General features: G+C 40.6%; 1 protein-coding gene across 2 annotated transcripts in view; it reads left to right on the forward strand.

Annotated features, from left to right (window-relative positions):
• LOC122106532 (protein only RNase P catalytic subunit) overlaps positions 1-13,116 on the forward strand; it is a 130,647-nt gene that overhangs the window by 16,763 nt on the left and 100,768 nt on the right. The window lies entirely within an intron of this gene.

The following is a 13,116-nucleotide window of genomic DNA, read 5'->3' on the forward strand; positions in this document are numbered from 1 at the left end:
GCTGGCTTTGAACTGTGATCCTCAGATCTCAACCTCTTGAGTAAGTACGATTACAGGAGTGAGTCACCAGCACTTGGCTACTAATGTGAAATTTTGAAAATTGTCCCATTTATATGGGACAATTCTGAGAGAAAAATGAGAAAATAAAATTATAGTAACCTCTTTTAAAACATGCATTTGCTGTACTTAGAAAACACAACCAGCAGGTGTCAGTAGTACTTTATAAAATTCTTTCTAGTTTATGACCAGGTTAGCTGCTTTAGAAGATTTATCTTTTATTTTTATTTTATTATATTTTTAAATCATAACTTTTTTCTTTTTTGCAATTAAGTGATTACATATGTTTCACAAAATTCACAGTATTGTAGGATAGTGATACTTAAAGTCACACACACATTTTAACCTTCACGAGGTACATTGTCATTATCATGGTCTCTACAAACTTTGACACTACAGCTATTTTTTCCAAATCAGGTGATATGTACATTTCTTTCCTTTCCTTAGTGTAAGCTGTTCCCCCTTCTCTCTCATTCCGTCCCTCCCATTGCTGCCCTTGAGTTGCTTAGTTCACTTTTCATTAGTGTTCAGTGCAGCTGATGGGCCTCTCTGTTGTATTTTTTCCTGTTTTCCTCTGATTCTGTGCCCTCCCGCTATCTTCCCTCAGATGTGCACATGTATATACCATGGTGTATATACATGGGGTCATCTAGAGATGATATGACATTATTAGGAAGAGGCCTTTGTTTTTATTTTTATTTATTTATTTTTATTTTGAAAATACCGTACAGAGGGGTTACAATTACATGGGCAAAGTAATGAGTGCATTTCTTTTTTTATTTTTTGTGAACATACTGTACAGAGGGGTTACAATTACATGGGCAAATTAATGAGTACATTTCTTTTTTTTTTTTTTTTGGGTCCGGTCGTGGGGCCTGAACTCTGGGCCTGGCGCTGTCCCTCAGCTCTTCAGCTCAAGGCTAGCGCTCTACCACTTGAGCCACAGCGCCACTTCTGGCTTTTATTCTTTTTGCTTATGTGGTGCTGAGGAATCGAACCCAGGGCCTCAGGCATGCAAGGCAAGTGCTCTACCACTGAGCCACCTCCCCAGCCCCATGAGTACATTTCTTATCAAGCATTGCAACCTCCTCCTTTGTTTACCCTTCACATCCCTTCCCAGCCTCCCCCCCCCATGAGTGCATTTCTTATCAAGCATTTTTGCCTCCTCCTTTGTTTCCCCTTCCCATCCCTTCCCATCTCCCTCCCCCTCTTACCCCCCACCCCTCCTCCTACTCACCCCCCCCTTTGTTTCTTGAGTCCTGTTTACTTTGTCATATGTCCTTCCATTTAGAGTTTAACATCTGCATATCAGGGAGATCATGTGCTGTTTGTCTCTCTGATCTTGGCTTACCTCACCCAACATGATTTGTTCTAGTTCCATTCCTTTCCCTGCAAATGCCATTATTTTGTTCTTTCTAATGGCTGCGTAACATTCCATTGGTACCTATATAAGATACCACATTTTGGATCATTCATCTGTAGTGGGGCATCTGGGTTGTTTCCATATCTTGGTTATTGTGAACAGTGCAGCAAAGAACATGGAGGTGTCCTTGCATCCTGGTTCCTGTTGTTCAGGGTAGATGCCCAGGAGTGGTATGGCTGGGTCATAGGGGAGGTCTATATTTAGTTTTCTGAGGTATCTCCAGATTGCATTCCAGAGTGGTTGTATTAGGGTACATTCCCACCAGCAGTGCAATAGGGTTACTCTTTCTCTGTATCCCCACCAGCATTTGTCGTTGGCTGACTTTAGGATGTGGGCCATTCTGACTGGGGTAGTGATATCTCAGGGTTGTTTTTATTTGCATTTCCTTTACTAGTAGGATTATTTTAAACACAACCTGAATCTTTGTCGTTTTTGTTTAAATTATGTTAGTGATATCAGGTAAAGTGGAGAGCTGCATATGTAAACTAAGTAAAGCAGAACTTGAAATAACACATGTCCACGAATTTAACTCAACACTAATTGAGCAGGCATGATAAAGACCAAAAAGTGGATTCAGAGCTATGTGAAAAGTGTTAAAATTTCAGTAGGTTCTTTTTCTTATTGTCTTTTTCTTTTTCTGGTGCTAGGATTTGAAAAAAAGACTTAGCACTTGTTTGACTTGCTTGGTTGGCTGGCACTTTACCAATTGAGCCGCACCTTCAGCTCTTTTTGCCATTGTTTTTTCTGTTTTGTTCTTTTGGTAATTGATTGGAGTCTCTCTGACTTTTTTGCCTGGCTGGTCTTGAACTATGATCCTCTGGATCTCAGGCTCCTGATTTAGTTAGGATTACAGGCTGAGCCACTAGTGCCTTGGCTTGTTCTTCATTCTTTTTTTTTTGTCAGTCATGGGGCTTAAACTCAGGGCCTGGGCACTGTCCTTGAGCTCTTTTTGCTTGGTAGTACTCTTTGAACCACAGTTCTACTTCCAGTTTTCTGGAGGTTAATTGGAGATAAGAGTCTCAGAGGGCTGGCAAGGTGGCTCAGAGGTAGATGTGCTTGTTTTGCATGCATGAGGCCCTGGGTTCGATTCCTCAGCACTGCATAAGCAGAAAAGGCCAGAGGTGGTGCTGTGGCTCAAGTGGTAGAGTGCTAGCCTTGAGCTGAAGAGCTGAGGGATAGTGCCCAGGCTCAGAGTTCAGGCCCTACGACTGCCAAAAAAATAATAAAAGAGTCTCAGAGACTTTCTTCCTGCCCAGGCTCACTTTGAACTGTGATCATCTAGCCTCCTGGGTAGCTAGAATTACAGGTGTGAGCCATCAGCACCTGTCTGTTCTTCATTCTTAATAATGGCATTAAATTGCGGTCAGAGTTTTTTTTTTTTTTTTTTTTTGGGTCCAGTCATGGGGCCTGAACTCTGGGCCTGGGCACTGTCCCTCAGCTCTTCAGCTCAAGGCTAGCGCTCTACCACTTGAGCCACAGCACCACTTCCGGCTTTTTTCTTTTTGCTTATGTGGTGCTGAGGAATTGAACCCAGGACCTCATGCATGCAAGGCAAGCGCTCTACCACTGAGCCACCTTCCCAGCCCAGATTTTTTTTTTTTATTCAGTTGTTCAGATAAGAATTAAATTCTTTAATCTTTTTTTTTTTTGGTCTGGTCCTGGGGCCTGAACTCTGGGTCTGGGCGCTGTCCCTCGGCTCTTCAGCTCAAGGCTAGCACTCTACCACTTGAGGCACAGCACCACTTCCGGCTTTTTTTTTTCTGCTTATATGGTGCTGAGGAATCGAACCCAGGGCCTCATGCATGCAAGGCAAGCGCTCTACCACTGAGCCAACTTCCCAGCCTCTTTAATCTTTTTAATGTGACTTTTTCTTAGCATATATAAGTTTTACAAGGGACTTTTATAAAAGACATTTCCATACATGTATACAATATTTCCACACATGTATATATACAATATATGCATATATATACATATATAATTTCCATATATGTATACAATATACCCCACCTCCCTCCATCCTTTTCCTTCATCCTTCTTCTGGAAGCAATTTCAACAGGTTTCATTGTTCTAGTTCCATACATACATGTAAAGTACTCTGACCATATTCATCCTCAGTTACCCTCTCCTTTCCGCTGCTACCCTTTCCTAGTAGTACCTATGTTACATTCCTGTCACTTTTTCAGTGTGTATTAATCGTACAAAAGGGTTTTGTCATGATAACTCGCATGAGCATATATTGTAATTTAGTCAGATTGATTTCATCTATTGCCCTTTCTCCATCTTCCTTCTTTAACCTTTGTATTAGGGAAAATGTCAACCATAGCTAAATGTAGAAAAACTAGAATAACAGAGTCTATCTAGCTATCTCTATCTAGCTATCTCTATATATATGTTTATCTAGATCTCAGTATAGGTATCTATTTCTCTATATCTCTGTGTGTGTGTGTGTGTGTGTGTGTGTGTGTATATATGTATATGTATATACATATTTTTTTAATTTTTTTTTTTGTCGGTTGTGGGGCATGAACTCTGGGCTTGGTGCTGTCCCTCAGCTCTTCAGCTCAAGGCTAGCTCTCTACCACTTGCTCCACAGCACCACTTCCGGTTTTCTGGTGGTGAATTGGAGATAAGAGTCTTATGGATTTTCCTGCCCAGGCTGGCTTTGAACCGTGATCCTCAGATCTCAGCTTCTTGAGTAGCTAGGTTTAAAGGCATGAGCCACTGGTGCTCGGCTTATGTATTTTTTTTTTTTTAACTCAGAGCCTCAAGCTTGCTAATTAGGCACTCTACCACTTGAGGCATACCCATAGCCCTTTTGCTTTTGTTATTTTTCAAATATGGTCTTGCTTTTTGCCCAAGCCCTTCTGGACATTAATCTTCCTATTTATGTTTTCTGCTTGCACACATTTGGGATCCAGAGGCTTAGAGAAACTGATGAAATAAACTGCCTCTTCTGGCCATTTTCTCACAAATTTCCCTGTCTAGCTAAACTTGGAACTTAATCTAATTTTACTATGAGTATATGTGTGGTACCTACCTATTAATTCATAACATACTTCAAACACTGCATACATATTTACACAAATTTCGGGGTGGGGGTGGTCAACAACCTGTTCCACAAAAACCTGTAACTCCATCAAGGCTGAATCTCAAATCAAGGAAGAGCCACACTTTTTCCCTCTCCTCTAAAATCCAATCGCATTCTTTTGCTTAGAGCAATATTCTGCTTGAAAAGTACAATAGAAGTAGGCTGACATTTGGGCTTACGTATTTAGCTACCCTGATGCCGTGGCTGACATGACAATGAATACTGTGTCTTGCATCTCATTATTCAACTCTACTCATCCAGGATTCATCTGTCATGTTACTTGGATACTTTATAAAAATCAGTTCTTTTTTCCCTAATAGCCATATGAATATTCTCTGATTGCAGGTGTAGAAGCCTTGTACTATGAACAATGATGACTGATGGGGAGAAATCACATAAAATATTTCTATTTATATAGGATTGGAGATACAGTTCAAGTGGTCAAGCACCTGCCTAGGAATCACAAGGCCCTGAATTCAAACTTTAGTACTCATGCCAACAACAACAACAAAAAGTCTAGTTACAAAATATCTAGCCCATGTTTAGAGGGAGTTCAAGGCCCTTAAATATATTTTGATTTTTTATTTTATATAGCGTTTCATTATGTAGCTCAGGCTGGCCTTGAACTCTAAATTTTCATCCTTCTGAGTATGGGATTATAAGCAATCAATTTTTTTTTTCAGTCTGCTTGCAAAGTATCCCACTGTCAGTGGCATGCCCCTGTCATCCCATAGAACATGGGGAAACCTAAAATAAAGTAGGTGATCCAACTCTAGGTGCACACAGCAGGAAAAGACCAGGGCTGGAGACGTGGCTTGAGTAGTAGACTAACAGCCTACCAAGTTCAAATATCAGTATAGGCTCATGCTTGTAATCCTAGGCATTTTGAAGTTGAGATTTGAGGTTGGAAGCCAGTCCTGGGAGGAAGTCCATGAGACTCATCTCTGATTAACTACCAGGAAATCAGAGTTGGGGCTGTGGTTCAAAGTGGTAGAGCATTAGCCTTGAGTAGAAGAGCTCAGGGACAGCGCCCAGGCCCCAAGCTCAAGCCCCACTACTGATCCCCCCCCCCAAAAAAAAAAAAAAAAAGAAGAAGAAAGCCAAGCGATGGTGGCTCATGCCTGTAATCCTAGGTACTCAAGAGGCTGAGATCTGAGAATCATGGTTCAAAGCCAACTTGGGCAGGAAAGTCCGTGAGACTCTTATCTCCAATAAACCACTAGAAAACAGGAAGTGACACTTTGGCTCAAACGGTAGAGCGCTTGCCTTGAGCCTTGAGCTGAAGAGCGCAAGGACAGTGCTCAAGCCCAGAGTTCAAGCCCCGTGACTGACAAAAGAAGGAGGGGGGGGAGGGGGAGGAGGAGGAAGAATTATTTTTTCTACGGTAAAGTTGCAAGGATTATTAAGCCTGGATTCAAATCCACATATATTGACTCAGTAACACGTCATGTCATTTACACAGTGCCAGTAATTCTGCCTTCTATTAGACTAATTGAAAATATGAAAGTATTTAAGACTTAGCTTTCTGTTACTTATTTAATTATAGTAGCAGAAGAAAAATTGTGCAAACCTCAGTTAGCAGTGATTGCCATCAGGAACAATGAAATAAATTTGAACTGTGTCCAAGTTCACAGGAAAATAGAATTTCCCTTAGTTACCGATTACTGGTGGGATGACTCATGGTTAGTTATTCAGATTTTGTCCACGTTAGCCATGGGAGGGAAATCACCAATGACATGTAAAATGTGTCATTTGATCTAATGATGATTCTTAGGATATCCCCAGGATTTCTACCTGATTGCTCTTTGGTTATATGTGCTGGTACTGGGGCTTGAACTCAGGGCATGGGTTCTGTCTCTTAGCTTTTTTTTTTTTTGGGTCCGGTTGTGGGGCCTGAACTCTGGGCGCTGACCCTCAGCTCTTCAGCTCAAGGCTAGCACTCTACCACTTGAGCCACAGCGCCACTTCCGGCTTTTTTCCTTTTTGCTTATGTGGTGCTGAGGAATCGAACCCAGGGCCTCAGGCATGCAAGGCAAGCACTCTACCACTGAGCCACCTTCCCAGCCCCCTGTCTCTTACCTTTTTGCTGAAAGCTGGTGCTTTACCACTTGAACCACAGTTCTACTTCTGGTTCTTTTGGTGATTAATCAGAAATAAATGTCTGATAGCCTTTTCTGTGTGTTGGCTTCAAAGTGCAATCCTCAGATCTCCAGATCCTCAGATCATCAGATGTCTCAGACCCACCAAAACAAGTTCTACCAAACTTCTTGTTTCTTCCATTCAGTGTTTGATCCTCTCTCTGTTACATAGTCCGACTGACCTGGAGCTCTCCATCGTCCTGCCTTAGCCTCCTTTAGGGCTGGAATTGCAGTTGTTTACAAGTAGTTTTCCCTCTCTCTCTCTCTTTCTCTCTATTTCTCTCTCTCTCTCTCTCACTTTCTCTCTCCAATACTGAATTTTGAAGTCAGGGTTTCTTGCTTGCTTGACAACTACTATACCACTTGAGCCAGGAATCCAGCCCTATTTTTTGTGCCAGTCTGGGGGCTTTTAACTCAGAGCCTTGGTGCTGTCCCTGAACTTTTTTGCTCAAAGATAGTGCTCTACTTGAGCCACAGCTCTACTTCCAGCTGTTTGGTGATGCATTTGAGATAAGAGTCTTGTAGACTTTCTTGCCTGGTCTGGCTTTGAACTGCAATCCTCAGATCTCAGCTTCCTGAGTAGCTAGAATTATAGGGATGAACCACTGACTCCCTGCTAGCCCTATTATTCATTCATTCATGTATTCATTTATTTTTTTTTCCAGTCCTGGGGCTTGAACTCAGGGCCTGGCACTGTCCCTGAGCTTCTTTTGCTCAAGGCTAGCACTTGAGCCACAGTGCTACCTCCTGCTTTTCTGTTTATGTGGTACTGAGAAATTGAACCCAGAGCTTCATGCATTCTAGGCAGGCATTATACCACTAAGCCACATTCCCAGCCCTAGCCCTATTTTTTTTTTTAAATTCTTCATTGTTACTGTAAAGGTGATATACAGACAGATTACAGTTATATAAGTCAGATAAAGAGTACATTTCTTTTTGAACAGTGTCACCTTTTCTTTCCCTGTTTTTCCTTCCTGTCCCCACCCACAGATAGGATACCTCAGAGCAGGATCCTGCCTCTCACACAGCTAGGGTTACCACCATGCTTTGCTTTCTTGGTAACTTTTTTTTTTTTTTTTTGTCGGTCGTGGGGCTTGAACTCTGGGCCTGGGCGCTGTCCCTCAGCTCTTCAGCTCAAGGTGAGCACTCTACCACCTGAGCTACAGTACCACTTCCGGTTTTCTGGTGGTTTATTGGAGATAGGAGTCTCACGGTCTTTCCTGCCCGGGCTGGCTTTGAACCGCGATCCTCAGATCTCAGCCTCCTGAGTAGCTAGGATTACAGGCGTGAGCCACCAGCGCCCGGCTCTTGGTAACTTTTTTATCCTCCTGATCTCTGCCTCCAGAATAGCATGGGATTATAGTGTATCTCCACTCCCAGAATCTGTTTTCTTCAAGAGCAAAGCTGTATCAGGTGTTGGGTTTGTGAGACTCTTTCCAGTTAATCACCAAAATGCCAGAGGTAGAGCTGTAGCTTAAGTGGTAGAACTCTAGCCTTGAGCAAAAAGCTAAAGAATAAGTCCCAGTACAGTACATGTCCTGCCACCCCCCCCCCCCCCCCCAATAGAGCAAAATCACTAATCATGTCCTTTCTGCTATCCATATGGACAGCTTTCATAGTTTTCTTTCTTATTACTAAGGTACACAGAAATTCATGTGTACTTATTTAAAGTTAGTCATACTTAATACTGTTAAATTTAAGCACAGAACATTCTAGGAATTTTAAGTTTTCCTTTATTCATTTATACCTAGTTTTTTGGTTCTTTTTTGTTTCTTCATTAGAAAAGGACCAGGCTAAGGTCACTGGTACATATGGGTAATCTTCCTGGCATTTGAGAAGTGGAGATTGGAGGATCCTGAGTTCAAGGCTATCCTGGGTTATGTAGGTAGTCTCTGCCTCCTAAAAGTCAACAACGACAATAAAAACCCAAAACCATCTTTTCCTCTTTTGAAATTAACATTAAATGAGAATAAATGATCATAAATTCTGTAGGGGAATTTGTTTTCTTGAAACCTGTGTTAAAATTCAAAGGGTAATATAAGCTGGCAAGCAACTGGTAAAACTTGTGTTGCAACTACTTACCTAGAGCAAATGAAGGGGCTTATGTATTGTAGACTTTTTTTGTATACTGAATTTCATTGAGTTGTTTACACTAGCCCTTCCAAGGAGGCATTAACTGCCTGCTTTATACCTGAGGACCCTGAGTTCCAGAAAAGTAAGGTGATATGACTAAGGTCGTGTGAGCAACTGGACAGCCTAACAGGGGAGTGGTCTTACTTCAATCTACAAGTAGGATCTATCTGTGCATACCCACATGAGCTTACCTATAGGCCAGATCTTGGCAACCTCATAGCTCTATTGAGGACTTATACTAAAATATTTGAGCTATTAAATGATAGTCCAAGTTCTTGATAAAGGAAACCTGTTGAGTGAGATCTGTTTTTCAGGGTGAAGAATTAAAAAGCATTCAGGGCTGAATGTCAGTGGCTATATATTAGTTAGTTAGGAGACTGAGATCTGAGGATGATGGTTCAAAGCCAGACCAGGCAGGAAAGTCTATGAGATTCTTTTTTTCTTTTTCTTTTGCCAGTCCTGAGGTTTAAGCTCTGGGTCTGGGCTCCTTTTACTCAAGGCTAGCACTCTGCCACTTGAGCCACAGTGCCACTTCTGGCTTTTTCTCTGATTAGTTGGAGATAGGAGTCTCAAGGACTTTCCTGCCCAGGCTGGTTTGGAACTTCAATCCTCAGTTCTCAGCCTCCTGAGTAACTAGGATTACATACATGACCACCAGTACCCTGCCTGTCAATGAGATTCTTATCTCCAATTAACCACAAAGAGCCGAAAGTAGAGCTATGGCTCAAGTGGTAGATTCCCAGCCTTGAGAAAAGTAGCTAAGGGACAGCAAGTAGGCCCTGAATACTGGCACAGGAAAAGAAATAAATAATGCATTGGGATTTTCTTTTTGAGTGATTTTACCCCATCTACAAGTAGAATCTATCTTTATGTAGTGCAATATGTACAGTTTTGGATAGTTCATGTTTGTATGATATACTAATCTAACATTTCTGTGTATTGATATATTTCTGTCTGTGCTATTTCTTCCCTTTATTTTAAAATGAAATGTTTACCTTTTTATTTCTTTTGTTGCTGTTGTTTGAGACAGTATCTTGTTATATACCCCAGGCTGATCTAGAACTTGCTGTGTAGCTCATACAGGTCTCAAATTCCCAATCCTCCTCCCTGTCTCTCCCAAGGGTTGGGATTACAAGCATTTGTACCACTGCTGGCTCTGTTTCTCTTCTTGAAAAGTTTCCCTGTGATCTAACTGTAGTTTGTATTTGATTTTGTTTCGGGACCACCCAGAGAAGGAACTTCAATATTCTGTTTCCTTCCAAGGAAGAAAAGACGACAGGCATTCTGTGGGCACTTTGGAGAAGCTTCCTGGTTGGTTGTTGAAGCAGAGGGGATTTCCAGGGTGTGGAAGTGTACATGAACTCCCTGTACTGAAAGCAACATTTAAAAACAAACAAAAATGTGGTTAATAGCATTTCAGAGTTTGCAGATCCTGGTCCGGTTGTTTGTCTTTCTTATCATTTGGGAGCAAGATTTCGCAACTAAGAATTAGATATCTTTTCCCCTTTCTTGTAGCTTTTTTCTATTAAAAAATTGAAGGAAAATGGTATTAAAAGCTTACTGCTCTACTTAATTTTGAAACTGAGCTTATCGGAGTTAAATCTTTTTTCCCAAAGTGCAATCAAGATTTAAGAAACAATTTTTGCCAGGCACCAGTGTGTGGTTCATGCTTATCTATAATCCTAGTTACTCAGGAGGCTGAGATCTGAGGATCATGGTTCAAAGCCAACCTGGGCAGGACAGTCTGTGAGGCTCTTATTTCCACTAAACTAACAAAAAACTGGAAGTAGAGCATAAGAGACTGAGGGACAGTGTCCAGGCTCTGAGTTCATACTCTAGGACCAGCACCAAAAAAAAAAAAAGGTATTTTAAAGTTGGGGATGTAGTTTAGTTAGTGGTAGAGCACTTTCCTGACATGCTCAAAGTGCTGGGTTCTTTCTCCATGCTGCAAAAAGGAAACTAGAAGGAACCTTGATGTTGTTTACCATTTGAATGTATCCTGCAAATGTTGTATCTTAAAAATTTAATCACCAGTGATCTATCTCTCTAAATATCCAAGGAAGACTTTATCAAAAGAAAGTAGTATTTCTCAAAGACCTCATGAAAGATTGTTTGCATGTATCTTGCTGGGAGGAGCACTAATTGCCAATCAAGACAGGTCACACTTTTTAATACATAGTGTCCAGGAAGAAGGAAAAATTGGTAGAAGGTAGGTGCCAGGAGGTTGTCTTCAACTATGACTTATACTCCATGATCTTTAAATGTACTTGTTTACGCCGTGCTTGGTTTGGGGATGCCTGGATGGATTTTTGTTGCTTTGTTATAGTTGAATAAGTAACAACGTAGACTTTCAAGGTTGAACTCCCAAGTGTCCCACTTGAGAGTTATATAGTCACCTTCTCTGAATTTCAGTCTCCTAATCACAATACCTATTCATACCACTGATAGAGGAATAAACATTTTTTGTTATGTTTTTCAGACAAAATTTTACTATTTAGCCCAAATCTGGGTGCTAGGATTACCTATTTTTCTTCCTTCCTTCCTTTGTTCTTCCCTTCCTCCTTCCTTCTCTCTCTTCCTTCCTTTTACTGGAGTCTGAACTCAGGGCTCCACACTTGCTAGGCCAGGTACTCTACCACTTGAGCCACATCCCCAACATACCATTTTATTTCCTCTCTACATAAAGCTCTCTAGAATGAAAGATGTTAGAGGGCAATTGAGCAATAATTTGCAAGTGTTTGGCCTGGCCCCTAAGTTTTTGGTATTTGTCAGGCCTCTGACTTCCTGGAGCTTCCTCCTTTTCTTACTCTACCCACTTTCCCTGTACATTTCATTCAATCCTTTGGTTCTCTTGACCACATGTATACCAGACTCAGATCTATAGCTGCAGCCTCGCCCTCTACCAGGCCTCAAACTTTCTGCTGGACATCTTCCTTGGCAAACTAAAAGTGATAAATGATTTCAATCTTTGAGGTCTTTCTTTTTCTCCTTCCTTCCTTCCTTCTTCTTTCCTCTCTCCCTGCCCCCCCCTTCTTTCCTTTTTGTTGGTCATGGGACTTGAACTCTGGGCCTGAGTGCCGTCCCTCAGCTCTTCAGCTCAAGGCTAGTGCTCTACCATATGAGCCACAGCACCACTTCCTGTCTGGGCTGGCTTTGAACCATGATCCTTAGGTCTCAGCCTCCTGAATAGCTAGAATTACAGGTGTGAGCCACCAGTGCCTGGCTGTTTTGCTTTGTTGAGTGATATTTTTTACATAGAATTTAGCTTTTTCTTTAGTACTTTGATGACAGTATTTCATTATCATCTCTCCTTTTATTGGTATTGAGAAATTGCCTTTCCATCTGATTTTGTTCCATTGTAGATCATTTCTGTTTTTATTTCTCTTGGGTTTTTGTTTTTCTCTCTTACTATTTTACTATGACGTATCTAGGTGTGGGTGTATTTATTTTTCCTCTTTGAGAGTCATTGTACTTCTGGAAACTGAGCTTTCATGTCTTGGATCAATTCTGAATAATTCTCAATAATTATATCTCCAAATGTTTAATTGTCCTGAAATTCTGACTAGACTTCTTATCAGATACTCTCACTTTCTTCTCTATCTCTATCATTCATATGTTTCATTTCTTTATACATTTGAGTTACATTCTGGGTAAATTCTTCAGCTCTGTTGTAGATTATTACCTCTTCAGATCTGTCTATTTTCTCTCTCCATCCATTTATGGTTTCCCTCATTTTTTCACAAATCTATATGATAAAATTCATCCCTCATTAGTGTACTGCTTAATTGTCTCAAGTAAATTTATATACTTGGGTGGCCATCATTGTAATAAGTCTGAAACCACTTCTCACCCAAATAGTTTCATCACATTGCCTGCTGTTATTTTAGCCTTAAACACTAAACTACCTCTGTCTCTGGAGTTCGCCTTTTCTAAAACTGTTAATACAACAAAGAACATAGACCATGCAGCCTTTTTTAAAGTTTAATATGTTGTTTTTATAGTACATTAGACTTACATGAATATTGAGCTTTTTTTTAAAACAAGTATCAATGGTTCCTTTTCATTGCCAAGTAGTATTCTAGGATATGAATATGCCAAATTTGTATTTACCAGTTGGTGAACATTTAGATTTTTTTTCTCCATGCATTCAATTCTTTCAGAATTTTAACTTTAGAACTTCTCTTTCAAATGTTCCTCTTCCATTTTTATTACCTGTCATTTCTTATAGTTTTCATTTTTCTTTTATGTTTTAATTATTTAAAAAATTTTTATTT

Source organism: Dipodomys spectabilis, unplaced genomic scaffold (genome assembly GCF_019054845.1).
Source record: "Dipodomys spectabilis isolate Male_0828 unplaced genomic scaffold, ASM1905484v1 ptg000042l, whole genome shotgun sequence".
NCBI lineage: Eukaryota > Metazoa > Chordata > Mammalia > Rodentia > Heteromyidae > Dipodomys > Dipodomys spectabilis.